Source organism: Dendrobates tinctorius, unplaced genomic scaffold, assembly GCF_039654945.1.
Source record: "Dendrobates tinctorius isolate UK_male_01 unplaced genomic scaffold, ASM3965494v1 ptg000045l, whole genome shotgun sequence".
Lineage (NCBI taxonomy): Eukaryota > Metazoa > Chordata > Amphibia > Anura > Dendrobatidae > Dendrobates > Dendrobates tinctorius.
In genome coordinates, this window is record NW_027361713.1 from 681427 (window position 1) to 705416 (window position 23990).

Sequence of the window (23990 nt, forward strand, 5' to 3'; positions counted from 1 at the left end):
ATACTCACAGGTTTTAGTCATGCAGCTGCAGTCAGAGGAAGATCATTAACCCTGATTTTACTATTTTTCCGTAGTGTAAGTTTTGTGGCATTAAAAGAACTAAAATAAAAAAACCCTTTAACCATTTAGTGATCAAGCCAATTTTTACAATTCTGACCACTGTCACTACAGGACATAACTCTGGAACGCTTCAACGTATCCCATGGATTCTGAGATTCATGATAATGGTAACATTTCTTCGACGCGACTTGCATTTATCAAAAAAAAAACAAAAAACGAAATATGGCAAAAATAAAAAAAAAAATGTTTCAATTTTCAAACTTAATTTTTGTGCCCTTAAATCAGAGTTATGTCACACAAAATAGTTAATAAACAACATTTCCCACATGTTTACTTTACAACAGCACAATAACAGGAGAAAATGGACCACAAAATTTGTTGTGCAAAACTCTCTTGAGTACGTCAATACCCCGTATGTGGCTGAATACTACTATTTGGGAACACGGCAGAGCTCGAAGGGAAGGAGCACAGTTTGACTTTTTGAACGCAAAATTGGATGTAATCAATGGCGGGCACCATGTCGCGTTTGGAGAGCCCCTGATGTTCCTAAACAGTGGAAACCCCCCACAAGTGACCTCATTTTGGAAACCACATCCCTCATGGATTTTATCCAGGGGTATAGAGAGCATTTTTTACCCACAGGTACAATACAGAATTTGATTGTCGTATTAAATATGTCATCATTAGTGTTGAGCGCAAGTGCTGTCTATCCCAGTTTGCATAGAGTGCTCGAGTATGCATGAAATATCGCGGTTGTTCGAGTAGCATGCTCGATTCCAGGCCCCACATGTTTTGTGCCTGTTAGACAAAAAAAAAGTGGGGATCCGCAATATTGCGTGCATACCCAAGCACGAGGTGCAAACTCGAAAAGCGAGCACTTGCACTCAGCACTAGCCTTCATATATTTCTTTTAGTTTTGAAAAAAAACAACAACAATTCTAACTCCAACCCTAACCCTAACACAACACTAAAGCCAACCCTAATCCTAACCCCAATCTTAATCCTAACCCCCTAACTGCATAGAATGGAAAAACTTAAAACTTTTTTTTAAATCATTTTTATGTAACCGTTTCATTTTCCATTTATTATTTTTATCACTGTCATAAGATCTATCATAGTGATCAAAACGAACCAATAGGAAAACTCTATTATTGCTGCCGGGTACCGACTGACAGATTGCAGCGGGTGCACTGCGCACGCACCCGCCATTTTCTTCCAGTAAGACGAGAAGGGCCGGGGGGATGGAGTAGGAGGGTCCGGGGATGTGAAAGTATTGGGGGTGCTCGGGAGACCCCATTTCTTTCTCCTCTAATATTCAAGGTCATGAAATGAATTATAAAAACAAACCTTCTTTTGGTTATCGCAGTTATTCGGTGAATAACGGCGATCACGTGACAGGGGATGGGAAAAAACAGCCCTGATCTTGAAATCCAAGGTTTCCGCTACCCCCATTGCTGAGACCACAGAGATTTTCTGAAGCTGGAGGGTGCTATACCCTTATTTCTCAGCGTTGTTAAAAAGCAAGGCTGAGGAATAAGTACCTTTATCTGCCGCCGTTAAGTAACATTATTTGAAACAACAAAAACATTTCATGTCATATAAGTACAAACGTACACTGCACACAAGTCACATCAGTACAGCACACACATTCTATGTGTTACACATGCACAACACACATTCCAAATACACAGGCACAATCATACCAGATATACAAGTACATACACATACAGTCATGGCCAAAAGTTTTGAGAATGACACAAATATTAATTTTTACAAAGTCTACTGCTTCATTTTTCTAATGGCAATGTGCATATACTCCAGAATGTTATAAAGAGTGATCAGCTTAACAGCAATTACTTGCAAAGTCAATATTTGCCTAGAAAATGAACTTTATCCCCCAAAACACATTTCAACATCATTGCAGCCCTGCCTTAAAAGGACCAGCTAACATCGTTTCAGTGATTGCTCCATTAACACAGGTGTGGGTGTTGATGAGGACAGGGCTGGAGATCAATCTGTCATGATTAAGTAAGAATGGCACCACTAGACACTTTAAAAGGAGGCTGGTGCTTGGCATCATTGTTTCTCTTCTGTTAACCATGGTTATCTCTAAAGAAACACGTGCAGTCATCATTGCACTGCACAAAAATGGCCTAACAGGGAAGAGTATCGCAGCTAGAAAGATTGCACCTCAGTCAACAATCTATCGCATCATCAAGAACTTCAAGGAGAGAGGTTCCCTTGTTGCCAAAAAGGCTCCAGGGCGCCCAAGAAAGACCAGCAAGCGCCAGGACCGTCTCTTAAAAGTGTTTCAGCTGCGGGATCGGGCTACCAGCAGTGCAGAGCTTGCTCAGGAATGGCAGCAGGCAGGTGTGAGTGCATCTGCACGCACTGTGAGGCGGAGACTCTTGGAGCAAGGCCTAGCCTCAAGGAGGGCAGCAAAGAAGCCACTTCTCTCCAGAAAAAACATCATGGACAGACTGATATTCTGCAAGAGGTACAGGGAGTGGACTGCTGAGGACTGGGGTAAAGTCATTTTCTCTGGTGAATCCCCTTTTCGATTGTTTGGGACATCTGGAAAATGGCTTATTCGGAGAAGACCAGGTGAGCGCTACCACCAGTCTTGTCTCATGCCAACTGTCAAGCATCCTGAAACCATTCATGTGTGGGGTTGCTTCTCAGCCAAGGGAATGGGCTCTCTCTCAGTCTTGCCTAAAAACACAGCCATGAATAAAGAATGGTACCAGAATGACCTCCAAGAGCAACTTCTCCCAACCGTCCAAGAGCAGTTTGGCGATCAACAATGCCTTTTTCAACATGATGGAGCACCTTGCCATAAAGCAAAGGTGATAACTAAATGGCTCAGGGAACAAAACAGATTTTGGGACCATGGCCTGGAAACTCCCCATATCTTAATTCCATTGAAAACTTGTGGTCAATCATCAAGAGACGGGTGTACAAACAAAAACCTTCAAATTCAGACAAAATAAAAAGCATTGATTTTGCAAGAATGGACTGCTATCAGTCAGGATTAGATCCAGAAGTTGATTGAGAGCATGCCAGGGAGAATTGCTGAGGTCCTGAAGAACAAGGGTCAACACTGCAAATATTGACTTGCTGCATTAACTCATTCTAACTGTCAATATAACCTTTTGTTACTCATATGATTGCAATTATATTTCTGTATGTGATAAAAACATCTGACAAACACATAAAAACCAGAGGGCAGCAGATCATGTGAAAATATAATATTTGTGTCATTCTCAAAACTTTTGGCCATGACTGTATATCCTTAACCCCTTAGTGACAGAGCCAATTTGCAGCTTAAAGACCAGGCCAATTTTTACTATTCTGACCACTGTCACTTTATGAGGTTATAACTCTGGAACGCTTTAACGGATCCCGCTGATGCTTTAACTGTTTTCTCTTGACCTATTTTACTTCATGTTAGTGGTAAAATTTCTTCTATATGACTTGCGTTTATGAAAAAAAAAGGAAATATGACTTAAATATTTTAAATTTTGCCATGTTCAAACTTTTATTTTTTATGCCCTTAAATCAAAGAGATATGTCACAAAAAATACTTAATAAATAACATTTCCCACATATCTGCTATACATCAGCACAATTTTGGAACCAAAATTTTTCTTTGTTAGGAAGTTAAAAGGGTTAAAAGTTGACCAGCGATTTCTCATTTTTACAACAAAATTTACAAAAATTTTTTTTTTTTTAGGGACCACATCTCATTTGAGAGGTTAATACGACAGAAAATACCCAAAAATGACACCATTCAAAAAACTACACCCCTCAAGGTGCTCAAAACCACATTCAAGAAGATTAGCCCTTTACGTGCTTCAAAGGAACTGAAGCAATGTGGAAGGAAAAAAAATAACATTTAACTTTTTTATTTTTACAAACATTTTACTTCAGAACCAAATTTTTTTTTTATTTTCACAAGTGTAAAAAGAGAAAATGAACCACAAAATTTGTTGTGCAATTTCTCCTGAATACGCCGATACCCCATATGTGGGGGTAAACCACTGTTTGGACGCATGGCAGGGCTTGGAACGGAAGGAGCGCCATTTGACCTTTTCAACAGAATTGGCTGGAATTGAGATCGGATGCCATGTTGCGTTTGAAGAGCCCCTGATGTGACTAAACAGTGGAAACCCCCAACAAGTGACACCATTTTGGAAACTAGACCCCTTTAAGGAACTTACCTAGATGTGTGGTGAGCACGTTGAACCTCCAAGTGCTTCACAAAAGTTTATACCGTAGAGCCGTGAAAAAAAAAAAAAATTTTTCTTTCAACAAAAATGATTTTTCACCCCCAAATTTTTATTTATACATGGGTAACAGGAGAAATTAGACCACCAAAGTTGTTGTGCAATTTGTCCTGAGTACGCCCATACCCCATGTGTGGGGGCAAACCACTGTTTGGGCGCACAGCAGAGCTCAGAAGGCAAGGAGCATCGTTGGACTTTTTCAATGCAGAATTGGCTGGAATGGAGATTGGACGCCATGTCGCTTTTGGAGAGCCCCTGATGTGCCTAAACAGTGAAAAAAAAACCCCAAGTGACACCATTTTGTAAACTAGACCCCTTAAGGAACTTATTTAGACGTGGGGTGAGCACTTTGAACCCCCAAGTGCTTCACAGAAGTTTATAACGCAGAGCCGTGAAAATAAAATATATTTTTTTTCCTCAAAAATGATTTTTTAGTCCACTATTTTTTTTTTTCACAAGGGTAACAGGAGAAATTGGACCACAAAAGTTATTGTGCATTTTGTCCCGAGTGCGCTGATACCCTATATGTGAGGAGGAACCACTGTTTGGGCGCAGGCGCATGGGAGAGCTTGGAGTGGAAGGAGCGCCGTTTTGGAGTGCAGACTTTGATGGAATGTTCTGTGGGAGTCATGTTGCATTTGCAGAGCTCCTGATGTGCCTAAACAGTAGAAACCCCCCCCACAAATGACCCCATTTTGGAAACTAGACCACCCAAGGAGCTCATCTAGATGTGTGGTGAGGACTTTGAACCTCCAAGTGCTTCACAGAAGTTCATAACGCAGAGCAGTTAAAATAAAAAATCCCTTTTTCCACAAAAATGATTTTTTTAGCCCTCATTTTTTTTATTTTCCCAAGGGTAACAAGAGAATTTAGACCCCCAAAGTTGGTGTGCAATTTGTCCTGAGTACGCTGATGCCCTATATGCTGGGGTAAACCACTGTTTGGGCACACGTCTGGGCTCGGAAGAGAGGGATCACTATTTGACTTTAACGCAAAAGGAATCAATGGTGGCGTCATGTCGCCTTTGGAGACCCCCTGATGTGCCTAAATAGTGGAAACCCCTCAATTCTAGTTCTAACACTAACCCCAACATACCCTTAACCCTAATCCCAACCCTAAACCAAACCCTAACCCTAAACACTAACCCTAATTCCAACCCTAACCTTAATTCCAACTCTAATTCCAACCTTAACCCTAATGGAAAAATGAAAATAAATATATTTTCTTTATTTCATTATATTTCCCTAAGGGGGTGATAAAGGGTGGGTTATATACTACTTTTTTCTTTTGATCACTGTGATAGGGTTTATCACAGTGATCAAAATGTACGTTGAATGAATGAGTGGAATCTGCCGGACAATCTCGGCTGGCGCACTGCGCATGCGATCGCCATTTTCTAACGCAGTCCCAGGACCACGGGGGGGGTGTCGGGGACCCTATTTCTCTCTCCTCTGATGTGTGATAACATCTGAGGAGAGAGAAATTAAATAGCACATCGTACTTTGCTTTTTTTTGTGGTCACCGTTATATAGTTAATAACGGCAATCGCAAAAGCGGTGTCAGTAAAAACCGACCCAAATCATGTTTCTCTGGGGTCTCGGCTACCTCCGGCAGCCGAGACCTTGGAGAAAATCTGACTCTGGGGGGCGCTATACACTTTTTCCAAAGCTGCTGTGGTTTAACTCCCGCCGTTAAAAGGCTTACCGGCGGTCGTTAAGGGGTTAAATACAGTATAGATAGGCACAAACATACATACACAGTCATTTTGTTATACACTTATTGTAAGGCAAATGAGGCAACACTTCACACAAATCCCCAAAATGGTCAGTAAATAATTACACAGTCAGATATTATGTGCATAGGCTAAACCTGACAAGTCTACATTCAGACCTGGTTGGCCTTCATCTGCACTTGCTTTATCTGGCTTCATGTGAGCGATCAAGATATGCTCAGGTACGGACTGCACTTAATGTGGTCTTGCTTTTAATGTATTTAGGAGGCCGTATGCCACAGTATTTATTAAAAACGTAGAGTAGGACCCCCCACATGAGATTGCCTTGGCGCGGCGGGGTGGCTCAATTGAATTGATCAATTTTTTTGCCAAATATCTCATTTTGAATACAGTCAGATATTATGTGCATATGCACTTTATGCTATGCGTTCTATCCTTAAGCGGCGCTGGCTCCTCTCTCTTTTTTTGTAGTAAATAATTATGAGCACCCTCAACTTATCATTTGGTGGAACACTGTTTGGAAAATAAAATTAGACTTACCGGTAATTTCTTTTCTAATAAACTACCACGACAGCACACAGGAGCATGTCATTTCATCCTAATAGGGACAGGAAACACAGAAGAGGTCAAATAGCCCTTCTAACCTTCATTCCCCAGTGCGTGACCACAAAGTATGAATGCTTGACTATATTTATTACTACCAGTTCAAAAAATGAGTAAAGGGGTGGGAATTACCCGTGCTGTCGAGGTAGGTTATTAAAAACTGAATTACCGATAAGTCTAACTCTATTTTCTCTAATAACCCCCCCACGACAGCACACAGGAGGAATGCCAAAGACTAATGCTTTAGGGAGGGACAACTGCCTGGATTACTTTTCTCCCAAATGATATTATTGGTAATAATGGTAATATTGTCCGAGTATACTCTTCCATGGGTCCCCTGGATTATTGAAATAGCTGCTCTGAGGGTTTCTTCCACCGCCTTCAGCTCCCTGAAGTTTGAAGACTGTCTGCTGACTTCGATTTCCCAGAGACCTTGGAAGGAAGTCTGGGAGACAACGGCCCTCCAACCCCTCTTGCTGGCATCCACTTCTATGGTGACTAGCGGGGTCTGGGCCCAAAGCACCCCATTTAGTTTCCTTGGATTGACCCACCAGGACAACGAGGCTCGTATCTGGGTTGGTATTGAGATCTTGTCTAGAACTGTCCCATTCCGCTAGTATATATCTCTGCAGGTCTCTGGTGTGCGCCTGGGCCCAGGCTACCGACTCGATACAAGACGTCTTGGAGCCGAGGACTGACATAGCAAACCTCATGAACACCAACCTTCTGTTTCGCAGGATGTTTATTCTTGCCTTCAGCTGGATCTGTTTTTCCCCTGGGCAAGAAGGACATTTGTGCCTGTGAATCCAGGAGGACTCCCAGGAAGGTTTTCCTTGCGGAGGGAACTAGATCCAATTTTTGTCAATTTATTAACCATCCCAGTGACGTTAGTATCTGAGAAGCCGTGCGCATGTGTTCTTGTAACACCTGTACTGACGGCGCCACCAGCAGAAAGTCATCAAGGTATGGGACGATGCAAATTTGCTGATCCCTGATATGGGACATGGCTTCTGACATAATTTTGGTGAAAATTTGCGGTGCTGATAGTCCAAATGGAAGGACGTTGAATTGATAATGAACTACCTGTTCTCTTTGGGCCACGGCAAATCTCAGGAACTTTTGATGGTTCGGATGAATCGGAATGTGATAATATGCGTTTTGAAGATCTATTGTCGCCATGGTGAAGCCTCTCCCTATCAGGGGAACCGCCGACCTGACTGATTCCATCTTGAATCTTCTGTAACACATAAATTGGTTTAGAGGCTTCAGATTTATTATAATTCTGTGGGACCCTTTGGTTTCTTTATTAAAAAGAGCCTGGAGTAATGACCCCTGTTCTTCTCTCTCTCTGGGACTAAGGAGATTGCTCCTTAAGCTAGATGTTTTCTGAGGTCTGATGCCAGGACGGACTGGAGTGACTGTGTAGAGAGCTGTGTGACTCTTACCCTCCGAAGAAGGTAAGAGGTAAATTCTGTTCTCACCCCCTCCTGGATGGACCTTAGGACCCATGGACTGGTGTATATATATCTCGCCATTTTGGAAGGAAGTGAGAAATACACCCCCCCTACTCTTCTGTAAGCGTCATGGTTTACTCTGACACTGGTCACGGGAGAGAAAAAGATTTCTGCCCCAGCCTCCTTTGGGGTACCTTCACCTTTCCTGTCTTTTATTTGCCTCTGTATTGAGAAGGCTGTTCCTGTGAGGGCCGAAAGGATCTCTTTTTGGGACTCTTTTTGGCATTCTTTGGTTCCGGTAGAGACTTCTTTTGGTCTGAGACTTTTTCCTACAGCTCATCTAATGCTGGCCCGAACATATACTTCCCTCTAAAGGGGATGTGACATAGTTTGAGTTTAGATGCTATGTCCCCGATCCAGGATCTCAGCCACAAGGCTCGTCTCACTGAGTTAGATAGTGGCGCCGCTCTAGCCGCTACACTGAGGGTTTCCGCCGAAGCATCAGCTAAGCCAGCTGTAGCATTTTCAAGAAGAGGAAACAAGGCAAGGATCTCTTCTTTGGGGGTCCCGCTACCAGGTGTTCTTCCAGCTGCCCCAGCCAGCGAGACATGGACCTAGTGACTGATGTTGAGACCGCATTTGTGCTTAACAAGGCTGCCGACGTCTCCCAGGTTTTCCTGAGAAGACCTTAAGTTTTGCGCTTCAGGGGATCTTTCAACTGGTAGGAGTCTTAAAATGGCAAGGTAGTCTTCTTGGCAACTCGGGCAACCTGAATGTCTACCCTGGGTATCTCTGACCAGCATTCTGCATTCATCATCGACTGGTAATCTCTCTTAACTCTGAAGGAGTATTAATCTCTTCTCTGGAGTTTCCCACTCTTCCAGCACCAGCTCCCGGATATTCTTGTGTATTGGGAAGAATAGTCTCTTTTTGGATCGGAGGCCCCCGCACATCTCTTCCTACACGGTACGTGCTGGTCTCTCCTCCTCCATCTCCATGGTTCTTCTCACCGCCGTGCTATGTTCCTCCAAGTTCCCTGCAGAAAAGTATTACCTCCTTCCCTGTGACTCCAGGTCAGAGTTTAGTTCTCCTTCCTAACAGTCTTCCAGCATAGACTCTTGGGAGTCCAAATCCTCTACCTGCTGAATCTTCCTCTTTTTTTTTTGCTGCTGGAGGAGCACTAGGGCCTGGAGTTAGCTTGGAGAAGGAAGCCATGGAAGCTTGTATTTCCTGACATACAATGCCCTTAATGTCCTCTCTCAAGGAGGGCTGTTCCTCCTTCACAACTTTCTCAATGCATTCCTGACAAAGGTTTGCTATGTGAGAAGAGTCTTTTGGCACATAACGCACACTTGTAACTAGTGACTTTGGATTTGTTCCTGGGTGCAGGATCCTTGCCCCCCTGAAAGAGAGGAGAAGGTAGAACATGATCTTAGTACCTGCACCCTGGAGAGGACCCAATGCCTGCATACATAACAGGGATTGGAATAATGCTGGGCTCCGCAGACACAAAGCGGGAAGAATCAGACTCCATGCTACCACAGTTTGTCCTACCTTGCTTGACCTCCAGTCCAAGGCTCCTTAAATAGGGCGACAGGACCAGCGCCCCCCTCCAATCTGAGGGGCTCCTTCCCCCTCTCCCTAGTAGGGTGGAGTCAGAATTAATCTAGTTTTCAACTTTCCAGCTGCGTTCCAGGACGGAACGCAAGGACCGGAAGTGACGATTACCACATGCCGGCTGGCGTCTGACGTCACTTCCGGCCTCCGGGACCGCACTGCTTACTGCGAGGGAAGCCAGAAGAATGCTCTCTTGCATTGCCGCAGCCCACCAGCAGGAACAGGGGGAGGAAAAAGGCCCAGAGTGCTCAAAGAGGCCTCCCGCCCAAGAAACACCAAACCTTACCTAAAGGTACGGACTGGGGGGAGAAGATTAGTCCCGGGGAGACAGGAGCAGCGTCATAGAGAGGGAGGGGGGCCAGACCAAACTCCTGCTGCCCAGCTAAGGTAAAAATTGTACTGTGTCGGCCGCCAGCACAGAGCACTAGGAATGACCTCTTCATCCCTATACAGGAAAAACACTGAGGAATGAAGGTAGGAGGGACTATTTGACCTCTTTCATGTTTCCTGTCACTAGTAGGATGAGATGACATCCTCCTGTGTACTGTCGTGGGGGTTAGAGAATAAGTAAATAACTGAAATCAATTGCTTCAGAAAACCATCAAACCAAGCGTCTTACAAAGCTCAACTGGAATTTTGGACTACTCTTCTTTTGCGAACTGCTCCATGTTGCTCATATTTCAAGGGTGCCTTCTTCCAACAGCAATTTTAAGATCTCTTCACAGGTGATAAATGGGATTTATATCCAGACTTATTGATGACCAATTCATTACTCTCCAATGCTTTTAATTCATCCATTTCAGGGTGCTTCTTGAAGTACATTTGGTGTCATTGTCAGGCTGGAAGACCCATGACGTAAGATGCAAACCCAGCTTTATGACACTAGGCACTACACTGCTACCCAAAATTCCATTGGTAATCTTCAGATTTCAGGTTGCTTTGCACATCAAGGCACCCAGTGTCAGAGGCAGCAAGACAACCCCAAAACATCTTTCAAGCCCCACCATATTTGACTGTAGGTACGGAGTTATTTTCTTTGTAGGCTTCATTCTGTTTTCGATAAACAGTAGAATGATGTGCTTTACCAAAAAAGCTCTATCTTGGGCTAATCTGTTCACAAGACACTTCTCTAGAAGAATTTTTACTTACTCAAATACAGTTTGAATAACACACCTTGTCCTTAGATATTCAAAAATGCCAATATAAACTATGGGCTGCACTTCATATGAGACTAACTTTCATAAACCATTTTGCTCCTGATATGTTAACCCAGTGCAACAATAGAAGAGACCGACCACAATTTTAGTGTTTTATAAAAACATAACATTCATTAGAAAGCAAAAATTAAAAATAGCTAAAATTTCAGAAAAAGATGCTAGAATAGTAGGTACAAGTCAACATAATCTATAGGTATGCCCAGAGATAAATCACCATGCTCATTATTAATCTCATGGCATCAAAAAATAAACAAAACTCCCATAATTATTAAAGTACTGGTGCCAATTAAGAGATAATTAATGGTAAGAACAAATCATTTTCAATTGAGAAAAATCTCATATACAAACTGAAATAGTGTTGTTCAATTATCCAACGACTAGATGGCCCTACAGTCCATAGAAATTATCAATACACGCAGGATTACACCCCCATAGACTCCATTATAAGTGACATCTTTGTTGTAATACCGCATCCTTTGTGTCTAAAACTATGGAGAGACAAACACCCAATATTGCTATAGAGATAAAGCTAAGAAACATGGTATACCTGAAGTTCGCTGCAATACTGAGATGTCCGCACACTTGTATCCTCCTTGCCCCGACGCACGCGTTTCGCCCCGCTTCTTTGGGGGGGGGCGAAGGCGGGATCAGGGAGGTAACTAACCATGCTGTCAGAATGGACTCCTGGAAACAATTACTGGTAGGTCCCATTTTCCAGGACGTCCCTCCTGACAGCACCATGGAGAATACCAAAGTACCTCCTCAGGATGGGACCACTGCCTGGAGAACCTTTCTCCCAAAGGCAGTTTGTTGACCAGATAACATGTCTAACCTGTAATGTCTGCAAAACGTATCAAGCCTGGCCTAGGTTGCGACCTTACAAATTTGGTCGACTGACGCCCCCACCCTCCCAGCCCAGGAAGTTGATATTGCTCTAGCAGAGTGGGCTCTTAAACCTTCAGGGGGGCTGATGCCTTCTCACCGATAGGCTAAGGAAATTACCGAAGTAATCCATCTTGCGATGGTGGTTTTGGAGTTTTTCTCCCTTTATTTTTACCGCAAAATAAGATGAACAAATTAGGATCCTGTCTCCAACTATGAGTATTTGAAGGGTTCTCACAAAAAGAAGGTAAAACAATTACATGGTTTAAATTCTGACAGGATGCTACCTTCGGTACAAAAGCAGGTGTTTAATTTTAGAATTATACGATCCTTCCATATCCGAAGATATGGGTCCCGAGTGGACAAGGCCTGAATTTCCCCTACTCTCTTGCCGTAGAAATGGGCATTAAAAACGCCGTTTTGATGGTCTGGACTGAGATGGGCATATTTTTCACCGGTACATACGCTCATTGCAGTGGGACCTAAGAACCAAATTTAGATCCCAAGGGGGGGGACTGACCGCCTAATCGTAGTACGCAATATCTGTATTGCCCTGACAAATCTAGTTACCCATAGGTGAGTTGCAATAGAATAGTCAAAGAAAGTACTTAACGCCGATATCTGGACCTTTACGGTGTTGGGTATAAGACCTTTATTAAAACCCGCTTGAAGGATGTCCAAGACGCTTGGGATATCAGATCTGTCTGCCACAAAGTCGGACCTGCCACCTTCCAAACTGAACCTTTTCCATATTTTGAAAATCTAGGTCTGAGCTGAAAAAGTAAATTAATGTGTATGCAAAATATAAATGCATATAAAACACATGACCTTTACACAGAGAAAAACAAAAACAAATACCGTATATACTCGTGTATAAACCGACCCCCCTAATTTTGCCACAAAAAACTGGGAAAACTTGATTTGTGTATAAGCCTAGGGTGGAAAATGCAGCAGCTACTGGGAAATATCAAAAATAAAAATAGATACCAATAAAAGTAAAATTAATTGAGACATCAGTAGGTTAAATGTTTTTGAATATCCATATTTAATCAAGAGCCCCATATAATGCTCCATACAAAATGCACCCTATATAATGCTGCACAAAGGTTAATAATGGCCCCATAAGATGCTCCATAGAATAATATGCCCCATATAATGCTCCATAAAGGTTATGGCCCCATAAGATGCTCCATAGATTATGCCCCCATATGCTGCTCCATGGAATATGCCCCCATATGCTGCTCCACAGATTATGCCCCCATATGCTGCTCCACAGATTATGCCCCCATATGCTGCTCCATAGAATATGCCCCATATGCTGCTCCATAGAATATGCCCTATAGAATATGCCCCATATGCTGCTGCAAAAAAAGCCATACTCACCTCTCCTGCTCAGGACCCGGCACCTGTGATATTCACCTGTCCGGGGTCCATCGCTGCTCACCACTGTCTGCGCGTCCTCTGTCAGTGAATGTTCAGCCAGCAGAGGGCGCAGCGTGCACTTACCACTTCACCGCGCCCCCTACTGGCTAAACATCACGGACACAGGAAGCAGCAGACGGCGGTGAGCAGCGTGGGTACGAGGACAGGTGAATATCGCTATACTGACCCGTCCTGGAACGTCTCTGCAGCCCCCTCGCTTCTCCACTGTCTCCCTTCCTGCCTTCAGCGGTCACTCGATACCGCTCATTACCACTCATGAATATGCGCATATTCATGAGTGTAATGAGCGGTACCACGTGACCGCTGAAGGCAGGAAGGGAGACAGTGGAGAAGCGAGGGGGCTGCAGAGAGTGCCAGGACGGGTGAGTATGATCTGTGACACCCCGGCCCCCCCTCCCCCGCTGACCCCCAGGTATATGACTCGTGTATAAGCCGAGAGGGGGACTTTTAGCCCAAAAAAATGGGCTGAAAATCTCGGCTTATACACGAGTATATACGGTATACTAAAATAAAGTAAAAAATGAATTGCAAAAATTGCATGAAGGTAGTAATAATAATAAGGGTATTTAGTAAACAATTTTGATCAAAAGAATGTACAAGTCATCCCGCCACATTAAGGCAACCCTTGTGGGACAGTTCTAACTCTTGTATTAAAACCTTTCAACTTGTCAAGTGACGTAAATGTGAACAAGAACCTAGGAACTGAACCACCAGTAAAAGCATAGGCCAGACAGGATGGATCTCCCAACTCAGAAACATGGCGGTCACACCCTTATATGCACAGGATGCACATTGAACTAAATGAGAAACTAGGTCTGATCTGAAAAAGTAAATTAATGTGTATGCAAAATGTAAATGCACATAAACACGACCTTTACACAGAGAAAAACAAAAAACAAATATCCTAAAATAAAAAAGTAAAAAATAAATTGCAAAAATTGCATGAAGGTAGTAATAGTAATAAGGGTATTTAGTAAACATAATTTTGATCAAAAGAATGTACAAGCCATCCCACCACGTTAAGGCAACCCTTGTGGGACATTCCTAACTCTTGTATTAAAACCTTAACCTTAGGTTTTAATACAAGAGTTAGGACTGTCCCACAAGGGTTGCCTTGACGTGGCGGGATGGCTTGATCAAAATTATGTTTACTAAATACCCTTATTATTACTACCTTCATGCAATTTTTGCAATTTATTTTTTATTCTTATTTGAGGATGTTTTTGCTTTTCCATATTTTGTAGTGTATTGTGGAAGTAACCGGCTTCCTGCTAGCCTGATTGGTGGTTATGATCTGATCCAACAACCCAGGAGCTCTCAGGAAGTCCCGCTAAGGATCCAAGCTGATGGATGGATCCAAGACTGGGCCCTGATGGATAATATCTTCCTTCTGAAGAAGCAGCACCGGGTTCTTTAACACCATAGCTCTCTGCAGTGGAAACCAACTTCTTTTTGGACAATATAGGGCGATTAGAAGTACCTTCACCTTATCCTCCTGTATCTTCCTGAGGACAGCTGGATTGAGCGCTATTGGGGAAGAAGTGCAAGAAAGGGACCTGCTCCATGTCTGGCTCAGCGCATCGACGGCTTCTGGATTGTCAGATGGATTCAGCGAATAAAATCTGTCTGTCTTTGTATTTTTTCTGGTTGCGAACAGGTCTATTGAGGGGTGCCCCAGAGATGGCATAGGATTGAGGGGAGCCCCAGAGATGGCATAGGTACTGGAACACCTTCTCGTTCAGTTCCCATTCTGTCGGCTAGACCTTTCGTCTGCTCAGGTAATCTGCCAAGACATTTTCGGACCCCTCAAGATGAACCGCTGCCGCCGACAGGACCATCTTCTCTACCCAGGAATTTTTTTTTCTACCAGATCCTGGAGTTCCCGATGTCTGTATCCCTCCCTGGTGTCGCAGGAAGGAAACAGTCGTCACATTGTCTGACAGAATCTTTACGTGTTTATCTCACAACACTGACTGATTTCGTCTTAGGGCCTCCCACACAGCGTAGAACTCTCTGTCATTGGAAGACCTGGATCAGTTCTCTGATGGCCATCCGCACTGAAGAATCCTTCCTTCTAGCTCCGCTCCCCATCCCCACTTGCTGGCGTCCGTGGTGATCACCACATATGGATAAGCGATCCAAGCAATGCCCACCTGTCAATTTTCTAGCTGGGTCCACCAAAGTACTAATCTTCTCATAGCCGGGGATAAAGACATTGCTCTGAGTGAAGTCTGGCGCCGATCCCAGACTGCCAAGATTTCCTTCTGCAGGGCTCATGAGTCGAACTTGGCCCACCGGACACAGGAGATGCAAGCCGTCAGGACCCCTAAAACTTTTATTGCAGTCCTGATGGAAGCGCGACTTCTCAGAAGCTCTCTGACTCTGTTACCCACCGACTTCTGTTTCACTACTAGTAAGTAGGATGTTCTACGACTGGAGTCCAGCAACATGCCCAGGAAATTTGTTTTCTGGTTCCAAATCCGACTTCTGTCTGTTGATAATCCAACCCAGGTAACTCCATTGTGGATATGGTCTTTTCCCAGTGCAGTCGCAATTCTTCCGCCAAACTTGCCACTAGGAGAAGTGGTCTAAGTACGGTAGTATAATCCCCTGATTTCTTAGATAGGCTACCACTTTCGACAACAACTTGGTAAAAACTTGGGGAGCCGAAGCCAGGCCAAATGGAAGGCACTTAAACTGGAAGTGGCAGGTTCGATTCAGTAATTTCATTGCAAACCTCAAATATTTTTGGGAAAACGGGTGAATAGGAACCTGATAAGCGCTTTTCAGGTTGAGGGTGCACATTAGAGTGTTTTTGTCTATAAGTTGAACCGCAGTTTTTACCAACTCCATCCTGAATCACTTGTATTTGACTTAAAGGTTTAAGGGCTTCAGGTTTATTATAGTGCAGGACTCCCCTGATGGCACTCCCCTGATGGCTTTATGATGGTGAAAAGAAAGGAGAGGTAACCCTCACCCACCTCTGCCTGGGGGACATGGATTACAGCAGCTGAGCTGACCAGCTCTTTTAAGTTTTCCAACATTCTGTCGATAAGATCCGGGGCGTGATAAACCTTTCAGGGGGAGGTGTAGCAAACTATATTGCATAGCCTTCTGCTATGGTTCTGAGAACCCACTGATCCTGGGTAATCAGGGACCAATTTGCCGCAAAGCGCTTGAGTCGCCCCCCGATCAGGATGGCGCCATTCCCTTCTGGATCTTGAGCTCGACCCAAACATGGACCCCCTCTGCTGTAGGAATAACTGTAGGCTCCCTTACTGGTCTTCCCCTGGCCCCTGTAATCGGATTGTCTCCGAGAGGGGCCTGGCTTACGCAAGGACTGGTTCCTCCAAAACCTGTCTTCCGGGAACCCCTTCTTTTTATCGGAAGCCTTTTCTAAGATATCATCCAATGCCGGCCCGAAACCCTTAACCTGGAGAAGGGAATGAAGCATAGCTTTTTTTTAGTTTAGAGGCATCATCACCCGACCAGGTTTTCTTCCAAGTAGCTCTGGGCCACATTGGACAATGAGCTATTTCTAGCAGCGAATCTTACAGATTCAGCAGATGCATCTGCTAAAAAGGTAGTAGCAGATTTTGTGAGGGGAAGTGAGGCGAAGATGTCCTCTCTCTCGGGGTTTTGTTGGTTAAATGCTACTCCAGTTACCACATCCATAAAAACATAGACCTGGCAACTGAAGTAGCGGCTATGTTGGTCTCGATCAAAGCCGCGGATGACTCCCAAGCCCGTTTCAGGAGATTATCCGCCTTCCTGTCCATAGGGTCATTTAAACTTGATGAGTCCTCAAAGGGGATGGATGTCTTCCTGGCGACCTTAGCAACTGGCACATCAATCTTGGGTATCTCTTTCCAGATTTGAACGTCCTCATGATCAAAGGGTAGATGGTTCTTAAAGTCCCGAGATATCACCAAGCGCCTCTCATCATTATCCCACTCCTCCAAGACCATAGGCATGAATATGATCGTTTACTGGGAACACACGCTGCTTTTGAGCTCTGAGACCCCCGAACATTACTTCCTGTCTGTACTGTCGCTTTGGGACTTCCTCCACCTGTATCATATCTCTGACATACTGGACTAACTCGTCCGTATACTCAGAGGCAAACAGGTATCTCCTGCCCCGTTCCTGACTCTCAGACAGGCATTAACCCTCTTCCTCCTGATCTGACCACAGGGTTTGGGATTCCTCATCTGATCTGAGCTCTATCACCCACCGAGATCTCTTATCACACGGGCCCAGGCCGTGGACAAATAAAGCTGGATATGGAAATCTTGACCTCTTCCCGAATCACGGACCTCATTTCAGACAGAAGGGATGGTGGTGCAGGTGTCACAATGCATTCTGCCATAAGACCGGAAGTTTTACGTGGCATATGGAGCATCGTCTGGCCTTTGCAGAGGCTTTCCCAGACCGTTTGGACATAGGCAGGGGAGTAGCTGGGGTTCTCTTATCCTGCACAGCGCAAGAGATGGAATAGTTAGGTTCTGTGTGATGTAGACGAGACTGCATACAGCGCACTTACTCTGCCGTCCTGGTCAACTTTGATTGGATCATCCATCACGCTGCTGAATGCCCTGTGTCCCACGAGATCCAGGTAACCATCCTGTTGCCTTTCTCGCTGAACTTTCGCGTTCCACCGTGGAACGCACGCCGACCTTATGACCCGGATGTCACCGGAAGCGTGACAGTTTTCTCCACCACGAAACTTCCAGAAGTAGCGGTGCCAGCCAGCATCCAGGTCGGGAGACCCCCACCTGGAGGAAGCGGCTCTACCCAGGAGCCCGTCTGCTCGACTGGTCTCTGCGGCTGACTGACTCCCCAACGGGAAGTGTAAGCCCCGGGCTGCTTGACAGGGGGAAGGATTGGACACGCCACACAATCCCCCAGAACCCATCCTCCGGTAAGCAGAGCTTCTTCTCTCGTGTGTCCCTCCATGCAGAGGGACAGGAAAAACACTGAAGGAATGGGGTGGGGCCTTTTAACCTCTCGTGTGCTTTCCTGTCCCTGCAAGGTGGAGGAGGTGACCTCCATGGTGCTGTCAGGAGGGACGTCCGGGAAAAAAAATGGTGTGGGTCTTGAAAAATGACAATAGAAGCCTTTTAATCTTTCAAACTTCTGAATTTTTTCTAGCCACTTAAATAATCACTCCAATTATTATTATTATTTTTTACTTAAACCTGTGTAGTCATTAGTATAATGTAGTGTTAGTGCTGATTGCTGTCTTTTCCCGTATATAGCAATGAACCGTTCCTCTTCGGAGTCAAGTGATGGTAATTCAGACTCTAAAGATCAAACTGCACTCTGGGATTAAAGTCATTTTTCACAATGTAAGCCTAAAGAGTGTCGTTCTAATGCTCCATAGGATTAAATTGTAAAATCCACTGGAGAGTCTAAATCACTATCACAATGCACAGAAGAAAAGCTGAAAGGCGTTAGATACCATACAAGACCGTGATTGGAGAGTATATTAACACATCAATACTACACTATACAGGTTTAGGGAAAAAAAGTTAATAGGAGGCTTCTTTAACCCTTTAACCACCAAGGGTGCTTTGCACGTTGTGAGGTAGCGCTGTCATTCAGTAGGGAATACTCGCTCAGCAGCCACAAAATCAGATCCGGCACAGATTTTCCACAAAATCATAACAGTTCATGCGGTTTAATAGGCATCATAAACCAATAGAAGCAACATAAAGATCAAATAAACGGCACAGCGTCCATGACAGAGCTTCACTCTGTTAGCAATGTCCAAAACACAGGCTTTTCAGCCTCACAGTTATATCTCACCCCGTCAGGGTTCTCTCATAACTGCTTCTCCATACTGCAGACATTCATTCCCTCCAGGGAACTCTCAGGCACTTGCAGCCATTAAACACAGCGTCCACATGCTGTCAGGAAGGTAGCCACACGAGACCTTCCAAACGGACCAATCAGGTCCCTGCATTCACCACATGTGACCTACCCTGGCCACATTATATGGACCACGGGGTCACATGACTATGACCTCATCACAGGTCCTTCAACCACTCACACTCTTTACAACAGTGTTCTTTAAACACACCCCCTGGGTGGGTTTGTAGGTAACCAGGCCAGCCCATCTCTCTAGTTACCTGGAGACTTCTCCCTGACACATTGAAGCAACACCTCAGCAATGTCATTGCTGATCCACACACATACATAAGTCTCCATCTCAAGGCCACCCACCTTGAGATACATAACGGTCCTTCCATATTCTGCCACTCATCCTCTCTCTTGGGACATCCACACAGCGCCCCCTAGCGGACACAGTGGTCATTACACCACAACGTTAATGACCGGGCCAATTTAACAATTCGGACTACTGTCCCTTTATGAGGTAATAACTCTGGAACGCTTCCATGGATCCCGGTGATTCAAACATTGTTTTCTCGTGACATATTGTACTTCATGTTATTGTTAAAATTTAGTTGATATAACTTGCGCTTGTGGAAAAAAAGGAAATTTGGCGAAAATTTTGAATGTTTTGCAATTTTCCAACTTTGAATTTTCATGCCCTTAAATCACAGAGATATGGCACACAAAATACTTAAGTAATATTTCCCACATGTTTACTTTACATTAGCACAATTTTGGAACCAAAATTTTTTTTTGTTAAGAAGTTATAAGGGTTAAAAGTTGACCAGTGATTTCTCATTTTTACAACACCATTTTTTTTTTTTTAGAGACCACATCACATTTGAAGACACTTTGAGAGGTCTATATGATAGAAAATACCCAAAAGTGACCCCATTCTAAAAACTGCACCCCTGAAGGTGCTCAAAACCACATTAAAGAAGTTTAATAACCCTTCAGGTGCTTCACAGGAATTTTCTGAATGTTAAAACAAAAAATTAACATTTTTTCATACTAAAATTACTTCAGGTCCAGTTTTTATTTTACCAAGGGTAAAAGGAGAAATTGGACCCCAAAAGTTATTGTGCAATATGTCCTTAGTACGTTGATACCCCATATGTGGGGGGGGGAAACCACTGTTGAAGCGCATGGCAGAGCACAGAAAGGAAGGAGCGCCGTTTGACTTTTTCAACGCAGAATTGGCTGGACGCCATGTCGAGTTTGGAGAGCCCCTGATGTGCCTAAACAGTGGAACCCCCCCCCACAAATGACACCATTTTGGAAACTAGACCCCCCCAATAAACTTATATAGATGAGAACTTTGAACCCACAAGGGCTTCACAGAAGTTTATAACGTACAGCCGTACAAGTAAAAAAAAAAAAAAAAAAAAAAAAAATAATTTTTTCCACAAAAATGATCTTTTCACCACCAATTTTTATTTTCCCAAGGGAAACAGGACCACAAATGTTATTGTGCAATTTGTCCCGAGTATGCTGATACCCCATATGTGGGAGTAAGTCACTGTTTGGAAGCATGGCAGAGCTTGGAAGGGAAGGAGCGCCATTTGACTTTTTCATTGCAAAATTGGCTGGAATTGAGATCAGACGCCATGTCGCGTTTGGAGAGCGCCTGATGTGCCTGAACAGTGGAAACCCCCCAATTCTAACTCCAACCCTAATCCCAACACACGCCTAACCCTAATCCCAACCCTAGCCCTAACGCGAAAATGGAAATACATTTTTTTTTATTTTTATTATTTATCCCTAACTAAGGCTAGTATTTTTGCACTGCGTTTGGAGCGCACATGAAACGCATGTCAAAAGCGCATGCAAACACTTGTAAACGCTGCATTTTTTTGTAGCATTATTGTGCGCATAACTACAAAAAATCGCAGCGTTTTTATGCGCTTGTAAGCGTTTTTCATGCGTTTGCATTTTTTATGTGTAATAAACTAGAGAAAAAATCCTTGAAAAATTCTTGCAACAAACTCCACCAATGGGACAGTAGTGGGCGTGTCTTATTGAAATTCTTTATATAGCCCCTGTTTACAGCTGAATTCTTCAGATTGGCTTGCATTTGACTTGAGAAACATGGATCTGCGCTGGAAGAGCTTTGACTTTGACTTGGATCTGGACATGGAGGATGGCTCAGGCTTATGCCGTTGCTTGCCATGAACAGAGGCAGCGAAGACGGCAGCGAAGACGGCAGCAGCGGCGTTTGTGGATACATCCCATTATTGAACTCCGGGAGAGCCGTGGGGCGTACCACACCCTCTACAGCGAGCTACAGGCAAACTCGGAAAAATTTAGGGATTATACCCGGATGACCAAAGAAACCTTTCACTATTTGATTGGTCGGGTAAAAGAAGTCATCCGGAGACAGGACACGCAGCTCCAGCGTGCGACTACTCCTGAGGAACGGCTCCTGGTCACATTACGATCTGTAGTTTTGCAAAACCAATGCCTGCCTAATTTTCTTTGTTGTGACATGTACTCTAAATCTGGCAGAATTATAGTTCTGAAATGTAGTTAACAAAAGGCTGAGGTAATTTTTTTATGGCATGTATTGAACAAAAGGCTGCAGATATATTTTTTTATTGCATTTTAAAATAGGTGTGTACAAAAATCCGTATACACAAATAATTTTTTTTTCTTTGTGTCACAGATTCCTGGCTACTGGAGAGACCCTCTCTTCACTGCACTTCCAGTACCGGATTGGAATCTCCATGTTGTCTGGAATTGTAGCGGACACCGGCCAGGCTTTGTGGAACGTTCTTTGTCACGAATTCGTGCCCATGCCAACCGCAAAAAAGTGGTTGGAAATCGCCTACAGATTCTGGACTGTATGCAATTTCCCTAACTGCTTGGGAGAGGTGGATGGGAAACACATCAGGATTATCAAGCCCAAAAGAACAGGCTCTGAGCTCTATAACTACAAAAAGTACTATTCTACTGTACTGATAGCCATTGCGGATGGAGACTGTATGATTATTGCAGTGGACATTGGAGCATTTGGCCGTCGGAATGACTCCCAGGCTTTTAAGACCTCTGACATGGGCAGGAGGTTGTATGGCAACAACTTCAATTTCCCCATGCCACGGCCTCTTCCCAACACCGAAGGTCTGCTACAGCCATTTGTAATGGTTGGTGATGAAGTGCTCCAGATGTGCCAAAACCTGCTCAAACCCTACTCCAGCCGGGACTTGGACCTCCACAAAAGAATTTATAATTACAGGCTCACCAGGGCCAGGAGAATAGTAAAGTGTGCATTTGGTATACTTGTATCTAGATGGCGTATTCTTGGCACAGCTATTAATCTGAAACTGGAAACAGTGGATGAGGTGGTCAAGGCCTGTGTTGCTCTACATAATTTTGTAATTTCTCGAGAACACTCGAACCTTGAGCTTGATGATGTTGCTTCAACTCAGATGTAGGACTGGTGGAGTGGCAAGAGCAAATGGTGTAAAAAATGTTATTGCAAGTTGTTGGTATGTTAATAAAAAAAACTGTTTTGCTACCTGTACTGAGTGCATTCTCTGTTTTTACACTCCCAATACCATTAGCAAGTAGCCAGGTGTCTCAGTGAATTTATGATGCTGCGTTTTGTGGATCATGAATTCACTAATGCTCCTGAGTAGGTGACATACACACAAGTTGTATTACCTTTATAATCTCTACAGTGTGTTCAATTAACAGTGATGGTGGAGATAATACAACTGTGTCAGGCTGAATACTTATCACAAATGGCCATTACAATACAGATTAAACTGCAGCATCACTACACTCTTCTGCAAAATATATGGAGAGTTATAGTAGCAACGCTGCAGGTTCAAAATCAATTCACCTGCCCAGGTGTGATAGTTATGCAAGGTCAGGGTATTTGGGAAGTATATATAACATTTATTTTCGCCATCAGTAATGTGTTTCTTCCCCAAACACGTAATAGAGCATGTGGTTATTTACAAGGTATATCTATAGTTCCTTGCCTTTTCGCTAATAGTTAAATGCGAACGGAAAAAAAAAGGAAGGTAACAATAGATATGCCTTGCACTCAACACCATCCTCTATGCCAGGGTTTCAAAAATGTAGTCCTAAATGTCAACCAACAGATCATGTGTCCCTTTTTTTTTTTTTTTTTTTGTAACTCACATCGAATTACTAAAAACATGATTTGTTTGTTGGCTTTTAACACTGTAGTTGGGGAACCCTTCCATAACTTAGTGTGTGCAATACACCAGATATCTCCATTACTGATGTTTCTTGTGTCACTCAAGGAGATATGTGTTGTCAACGAAATCAATCTACATGACTTGTCTTTTTCACAGGAGTCTCTACATTTTTTTTAATATTGCACAGACTGTATCCAGCAGGGCTCCCCAACTCCACTCCTCACGGTCCACCAACAGATCATGTTGTAATGAAATACATATCTCCATTGATAACGGTTTCACAAGAGCCCAAAAAAAAAAAAGAGGACTCCATGCAACATGATTTGTTGGTGGACCTTGAGGACTGGAGTTGGGGAACCCTGCTGAATCCTGTCTGTGCAATATTAAAAGAATGTAGAGACTGCTGTGAAAAAGACAAGTCATGTAGATATGTGTTGTCCAAAAAACAAAACCAATCTATAGGAGTTGTCTTTTCCACAGCAGTCTGTACATTCTAGTAATATTGCACAGACTGGATCCAGCAGGGTTCCCCAAATCCACTCCTCAAGGTCCACCAACAGATCATGTTGTAATGAAATCCATAGCTCCGTTGCTAACTGCTTCACAATAGCACAAAAAAAAAAAAAAAAAGAGGA

At 43.7% G+C, this 23990-nt stretch overlaps 1 protein-coding gene across 7 annotated transcripts in view; it reads right to left on the bottom strand.

Annotated features, from left to right (window-relative positions):
• Positions 1-23990, bottom strand: part of DCAF6 (DDB1 and CUL4 associated factor 6) — a 569725-nt gene that overhangs the window by 224249 nt on the left and 321486 nt on the right. The gene's annotated exons all lie outside the window — the stretch shown is intronic.